The sequence below is a fragment of the Macadamia integrifolia genome, unplaced genomic scaffold (assembly GCF_013358625.1).
Source record: "Macadamia integrifolia cultivar HAES 741 unplaced genomic scaffold, SCU_Mint_v3 scaffold478, whole genome shotgun sequence".
NCBI lineage: Eukaryota > Viridiplantae > Streptophyta > Magnoliopsida > Proteales > Proteaceae > Macadamia > Macadamia integrifolia.
In genome coordinates this window covers 238,716-246,492 of record NW_024870462.1, presented here as the reverse complement: position 1 = coordinate 246,492, position 7,777 = coordinate 238,716, and the positions used below count along the sequence as shown (strand labels likewise).

General features: G+C 34.8%; 1 non-coding gene across 1 annotated transcript; it reads right to left on the bottom strand.

The window, feature by feature from the left end:
- Positions 1 to 927: 927 nt before the first annotated feature.
- TRNAL-CAA lies at positions 928 to 1,011 on the bottom strand. The gene has a single exon. It is a non-coding gene; the product is annotated as a tRNA-Leu (tRNA).
- Positions 1,012 to 7,777: the final 6,766 nt, after the last annotated feature.

Below are 7,777 nucleotides of genomic sequence, written 5' to 3'. Positions count from 1 at the left end.
GTGGCAAGGTAGATGCGATTGATGTTTAAGGACATGTATATCTTATATCTTACGGTTCTTTGTTCTCATACTACATTTAGCCCAATCTGTGTTAGAAAAATTATACATGAAATATGTAATTATGTCTCTAAAGAGACAAAAAAAAAAAAAAAAAAAGAAGAATGTTTTTTGTCAAAAGTGGGATTTTACCATGGGGAAGGACCATTGGATATTTAGGAAATACTTTGGATTAGTCATGTCATATTTTAGACTCAAAATTAATGAAATATCATCTCATGTACATCTATGCATCCTGATTTTTCAGTTATCCATCTAATGGCATGTATCCTTTATAGTTTATAGTTCTTTAGTTTTAATATTTTGCCATTTTTCTAACACTGATTGGGCTGAATATAGTATGAGAACAAAGAACCGTAAAATATACATGTCCATAATCATCAGTCGCATCTACCTTACCACGTGACAAAACAAAATACCATTTTGAGAGATTCTTTGCCAAAACAAATATTAACACATCTGCATATTGTCTACAAGGCAATGATTAGGAAAACTCTGATTAAGGATACTACTACTCTGTGCACAGTTGTATGCTATTTAGGTCTTGTGTTTCTTTTTCTTTTAATAATAATAAAATATATATATATACACCCGTCAAAAAATTTATACATGAAATATGTAATTATGTCTCTAAAGAGAGAAAACACATCTGCATATTGTCTACAAGGCAATGATTAGGAAAACTCTGATTAAGGATACTACTACTCTCTGCACAGTTGTATGCTATTTAGGTCTTGTGTTTCTTTTTCTTTTAATAAAAAAAAAAAAAAAATATATATATATATATATACACCCGCCAAAAAAATTTATACATGAAATATGTAATTATGTCTCTAAAGAGAGAAAAAATAAAAAATAAAAGACATTTTTTGTCAGAAGTGGGATTTGAACCCACGCCCTCTCTCGAAGACCAGAACTTGAGTCTGGCGCCTTAGACCACTCGGCCATCCTGACTTCATTTTCTAATTAACTTTAGATTTTGCTATCTATATAGCTGTAAGTTATAGATTGGCCCGAAATCTCTTGATAGATTGGGAAGTACAATATATATAGGGAAACAATAATCTTAAGAGGCAGTGTGGCCTCTGCGCCCAAACATAGCGGGAGCGAGGAGAAATGTCCACCCACCCCTCAAGAATGGCAGAAATCTCTCCCTTGTTTATGCTTCTAGTAATGCTCCCATTTGACCTCACACTGCCTTTTAGGGAACTCTCTCTCATATCTATATGTATGCACACGACCTTGGAAGTGTATTTGTCATTTCGATGGAGACTTGTCTCTATCCAACATTTTAATTACACGCAAACTATGCATCATGGACTGCCGTATGATCACAGACAAGACTAATAGGAAGGGGTGCTGAAGATAAAATATAGTGATTACATACTTACATCCAAGGGAAAGAGATTTGGAAGAAACTATTCTTGGTCCAGATTTGGGGAATTCAGACCTCTTGGACCCTTCATTGAAGCTCCCTTAAGTTAGATCCCTTTTGTTTTTTGGATTTAATTGGTTTTTTTTCCCCTCTTCTTGCTCATGTCCTTATAAGGGGGCTTTAGTCTGGATTGCCTTGGGGGTGATCCTTTGTTCCTTGATATTACCTAAAAAAAACATATTTATCTTATCTTATCTTTTTTTTGTTTTTCCTTAATATATAAAAGATAATAACAACAACAACTTATATAAGACTAATAGGAATGCTGAAGGTTCACAAGGCTCAGGGCAAAGGCATGTATGACTACATCTTCACATTATGATGAAGACGGATTTAATTTAGTTAATATATTCCTATTGAAACCAATCAACGCATCATCAAAATGGAAGGATACAAAAGTGTCTTGAGGCCTTTAACAGTTCTATATGTTAAAAACTTAAAGGGAAAAAGAAACTCTGTCCGGGAGTAGAGTTCCTATCTCTAGACACAGGGTGGGGTAAAATGACTGCCTTAGCCCCCCCCACCCCCACCCCCCATGAAAGGCTGAAATCTTGTCTCTATTGATGTTTATGCCCATATTCCTATTGGTCCCCATTTTGATGCAGGCCTATGCCTGGACAGATTTCTTCACCAAAACTTAAATAGAGGAAACCTCAATGATGAGTGATGATCCACTTTGATAATATCAAAATAGCCCATGCTCATTATGTTTTATAGAATGGTGATGTGAAAATTCTGACCACCGGATAGATAGTATTATCTAGATTAACCATGAATCAAATTTATTACTTAAATCAATCAGTAACCCTACAACGCATTTTCACACATTCTGTGCATATCCATTCACTCTTATGGTATTTTTTTGGGATAAAATTTTCCGTGTGAGCTTGCAGAGTAGTGGTCTAACTCTCCATAAATTTTTTGCCATATTGGATTTGTCACGCGGTAGATGTTTAGGTTGCTTTGATAAACTTATCAAAGTTGTTCATCCTGAAAAGAATTTCCAACATAATATTATGAAGAAAAATAAATAAATAAAAGAAAAGAGTACAACAGTATTTGCTATGACCGTAGTGGACATATTTTGGAAACAATTCAAGAAAATTTCGGCCAAACTTGATATTTTACAAATATCTTCCTCAAATTTTAAAATCAAGTTCAATTAGAAAATTAGTTTCTTACCCCTTACGTAGTAATAATAATAATCATCGAACAATAAATTGGACCTTTACGATATCTTTTAGAAGAACGTAGGACATAAGTAGAGGTAAAACAAAATAAAAAATCCGAACCAAACCAAATTCCAACAATTTAGATTTTTTTTTTTTTTAATTTATCGAAGACAAGAAAATTAAGTTGATTAGATTTTAGAGAGGTTGCAACGTTGTACAAAAGTGGCAATGGTTGATCTACCGTTTCCCAAGGTTGCCTCTGCTATAGAGGCAAAATATAAGACCCGTTCCAATTGGGGTACCAATCTACATGTTACATCTTTCACAGATTTATATACAGACAAAAATAAAGGTGGCACACTTAGTGGCAGAAAAAAATTTTCTAAATCAAAAGAAAGTTTCTGAACGATCTCCGAGTTGGTCCATATTTCCGTCAGAATCCACTCTCACCTTTTCGCATACTGTGCTCCAAGAAGAAGAGTCCTAGCACCTCATTCAATAAGATCTCCTATCATTAGATAGTCTGTTATTAGTAGATATCTCTCCTTTCCTTCTAAAACCCCTATTGCCCAACTTGTTATACCTTCCTTAGAGATTGAGATTACAACACATACCAATATATTACAAGTAGGCTTTGGCCATTGGTCACTGGTTTGATATATCCATTGGAGTGCCGGTTCCAATATTTTGTGTGGGTTTGGTTTTTCCTTACTAAAGATGATATTATTCCTATGGGTCCAAATGTAGTAACCTAGAATCATGATAAGTGAAAAGAAATGCTCCAGATCCTGTTGAGATATATTGTTGGAGTTAAAAAAAATACCAAATAAAATGTTGAAAAGAAGATGCATGGAGGGCTGTGGTATTCAGTCCCAATGGGCAGCCACCCCATATACATTTTGAAAACTCGTAGGAGAGAAATATATGTCAAACGGTCTCTTGTTTGGAGTTGTACAATACGCAGATGTTCTCCATGGAAATCCATTTTCCCAACACATCCATTGTTGGCAGTCCAATGTACCATTCTTCAAAAGAATGTCTTAAATTTGGGATGAATATGGATTTTTCAAAAGAAGTGTCACCAATGTGAGCAAAGATATAAGCAAGAACACTTGTTGGATGATCAAATAAGGTTAGTAGGTATTTCATTAATTAAAAATTTTACAGCCAACTTATTGATTAGGGTTCCTGATTTTGATATAGTGCACCGCCATTGGTCCTTGTGTACCAATAGGAATTGATAAAACAAAAGAAACAAAATGTAGAGGAAGAAAAGAGAGAAGAAGGTTAGTATTCCAACCATCATTGGTTAAGAAAGAGCTCACTAACCTTTTTATCCTCCAGAAGATGGGGGATGGAGAAGTTGGATGCACAGAGTGACATAATATTGATGGTATCCATGGGTCCCAACCTATATCTGTGTGTTGACCATTCCCAATGCTACGTTTAGTCCGTCGAGAAATAGTAGGTAGGACGGTCACAACACTGTTCCAAGGCCAAGAACCCTTCTTTTTGAGGGCAAAGGGGTGGAATAAACTTCTAACAGGGAAGTATTTGGAGGTTGATCCCGTCATTGGAAGTATAAATTTCAGTTTAGCGCATGACTCTATTTTCAAATTTCTAAACAAGGCCTTTCTAATTTTTACAATTTTTAGCAGATCACTTCAGGATGTCTCATTTGAAAGAAAATTTATATGATGAAAGGTCGAGTTCTTTCTGCCTTTGTGAGCACTGTTGCTAATGCTGGTAGTTTTTTAACATCATTTCTGGTTTTCTTTCTTTTTCTCTGGTCTCTGCTCCTTGGTCTCAGCTGTTCAAGTCAAACTTTTGAATTTTGAATCCAATGGGACCATGGCCTGATCATGATGAGTCCCTGCTTCCTCCTTCCTACAAATCCTGTCTCACTAGTTGATCTCTCATTATTTACTAGAGGAACGACCAAGGGGATAAGAGAAATAGAGTTAAAGTTGAGCTTCTCTAAGACTCCAATCGAAGCTCCATGGAACGAAGAAGGGGATACAAAGAGAAAGACGATTCAGCATTAAGAAAGGAGGGTACAATGGGTGTGCTACATGTATGAGGGTAGTTTAGGTATTATGAAAAAATTTGGCTAACTTGACAGCCATTTCAAACGGCTGAGGACGGTTGGTAGGATCTTTGTATTTAGGGAGAGGGGAGTAATATTTTGAAAAAGTGCAGAAAAAACTTGATATTTTGCCATAATTCAAGGGAGGGAAGTGATATTTCCTCATAACTAAAATACAAGAATAAGCTATAAAAATTAAGTTCGTGCCATAATCTTTAGAGAATATGCCTACCTTTTCTTCTTTCTTTTTTACAACAAATAATTGATGGTAAAATGCTCATGCACATTGGACCCTTGGACTAGGAATTTTTCTCTTATTTTAAATCTCAAATTAATCATGTACATTGTAAAAAATTGAACTAGCAATTTAGTTGGCATGCATAGCGTGCTTTAATCAGGAATCATACTCTTTCAACCCACACCCCCCACCCCCCCAAAAAAAAAAAAAGGAATGATAGCATAAGGCTCAATCTCAAAGAGCAATTTGATAAGAGAAGGGATTCATAGGTATCAGAGGAAAGAGATTCTTCTCACACACAATCCTTGTGGGATTAATAGATAGGGAGAAAGTAAGTTTTGTTAAATTCACACTTGCAGTTTTTATTACTTAGAGATCGGCATCTATAAAGGGTTTGTACGGCTATCATTTCTTTTCAATTTTATTTTATTATTATTATTATTAAATTTTTTTTTTTTGCATCCATGGGTGTCCATATTCTTACGAGGAAATGTTAATTATGTACTCCAAAGATGTCAATTTACACTAAGGCCCACTTAAATACAAGGCGGCCGACTGTCTAAAAAGGGCATGAGATTAGATGCTTTGTACAAATAACATATTCTGAAGGGATTACCATAAGGCAAATACTTTGGCTGTATCTCATTGCAAGGGAAATAATGAGGATGAAAGTGGAATCAAATCCATATTAAAGTGAAATATTTTGTAATCATTATCTCACATGATTGTATAAGCTAACCCCAAAACATTCAAAATTAGGTTATTAAACTTTACATTACTTTGAAACCGAATTTCTTTGATTTGAAAAGTAAAATAAAATTTAGCATTTAGGGTAATCTTTCTCAGCACAATGGAGAGTGACGCAATCCATGTACGAAGCCATGAATTACGAAGTGGCAAATAGTGAAGCATTATACTTCATTAAACATAGTGACACCTACAAAGACCCTTTGCTTTAACATAAGTTCAAGATTTGAGATATCCCTAGAATGTGGACCAATGGATTTTAATTTGAGATGAAATCTCTATTCTTTTTTACCCAAATAGATGGAACAAATCAACTCTTCTTTTTTTTTTTTTTTTTTTTTTTTTTCCGAATTCTAATCAAACTTTGAAATCCTCCATCTATATATATTATCTAGATCCATTTCTTTTTTGGCTAGTAAGGAAGGAGGAAGGCATTCCAAGGGGAAATGGATAGCTAGAGGGAAGATCGAGGAAGATGTAGAGTTCTCCCTACAAGATTCCATTAGAGATAAATTTACAAATACTAGCCCTTCACTTCAATTTATCAAAGTGCTTTTTTTTGGTAATGAAAAAAGGGTGCTCTATGTTAGTGGTCATAGCCCTAAGACAAGTCTCCGTATGACAAACGGTGTTTCCGCAGGACCAATGGACGATAGTGGGGCATGCCAAGACTCGAACCCACAATCAGCCGACTCGAGCGATGATGATAGACAAGAATATAGTGAACTGACTTGCTTCACTTGAATTTCATAGTGACACATATGAGGACCCACATCTTTATATTTATTTAATTACAAATATTTTCAAGTTATTTTTTATTTGATTTCACTTCTCTTCTCTTTACTTCTCCTTCCAATATGTTATTTATAGTGACAGAGCCTAAATGTTTGTTTTATTGTGATCCCTTTAGAATATATTAAATTACAAAGAAAAAAGGCGAATCCCATGCTCTTTAGGTTACAAGAAGATGGTCATATTTTTATCAAGTGTCGTCGGCTTGCATTGACGTGGGTCTTAGTGTACGTTGACATATTTGGAGCACATAGTTAACATTTTCTTATACGAATTCCTTCGATTTGACAAATATAATTACCAAATATGGTAAGATCTTAGGTTAGTTACAAAACCATGATTATAAAACTTCTCTTTTTTCTTTTCAAAATGATTTCACTTCACTCTCCATCCCCTTACTTGCAAACTAATGGAGCCTTAGGAAAGGAATGATCGCCAAATGATTTAGAGAAAAATAAACCAAATGATGCACAATTAAAAGGAATACCAACTGAAGCCACAACCTTTTTCATGTGGAAATGACCTGGATAAGCCATGTATCAAATTTGAGAGCTTACTTTATCATGTGGTTTACCATTTGAAAATTTCACCAAAAAAAAAAAGTCTTACCAACTCAAAAATCTTTCCCTGCAAGTAATACCAAATAAAAGTAAACCATTGGCATGAAATGTGGAGAAATCAAATTGAACTGAAATTCAACACAGATAATCAAGACTACAAGTCCACCAAATTTGGAATGACTTAATTCTACATTTCAGTTGGATTCCTACATTTTATAATGATTTAATAAGAAGATGGGCAAGTACTGTCAGTGCTCCTTTCACTTCACCAAACAAAGAATCATGCAGAAGCAGAAGGTATTTACATGGAGGGTATGGATCTGCTTGAGATTCTATCTGACAGACAGGAACTTAAAAATCGTTAGCCTTGTAATAGTAGATCTCATGAAAGTAAAACCCAACATTTCATTATCGCAGTGGGGAAAGATTGACATCACATGAAAACATGAATCATGTCCTTCCATTATGCTAAAAAAATAAATTAAAAATTGATTTAGTCAGAGTGTAGGGGCTGCGATTAGACATAGAAACAGGAGAAATGACAGCCCCACCCCTTTAAAGGTGGAAATGTCTTTCCTGTTGTTACTTCTAAGTGCATTGACATCGACCACATGCTAGTGCAGTACCCATGTTCTTGGACAGAGAACTCTTCCACAAAAATAAAACAAAATTAATTTCAATGAAAATATT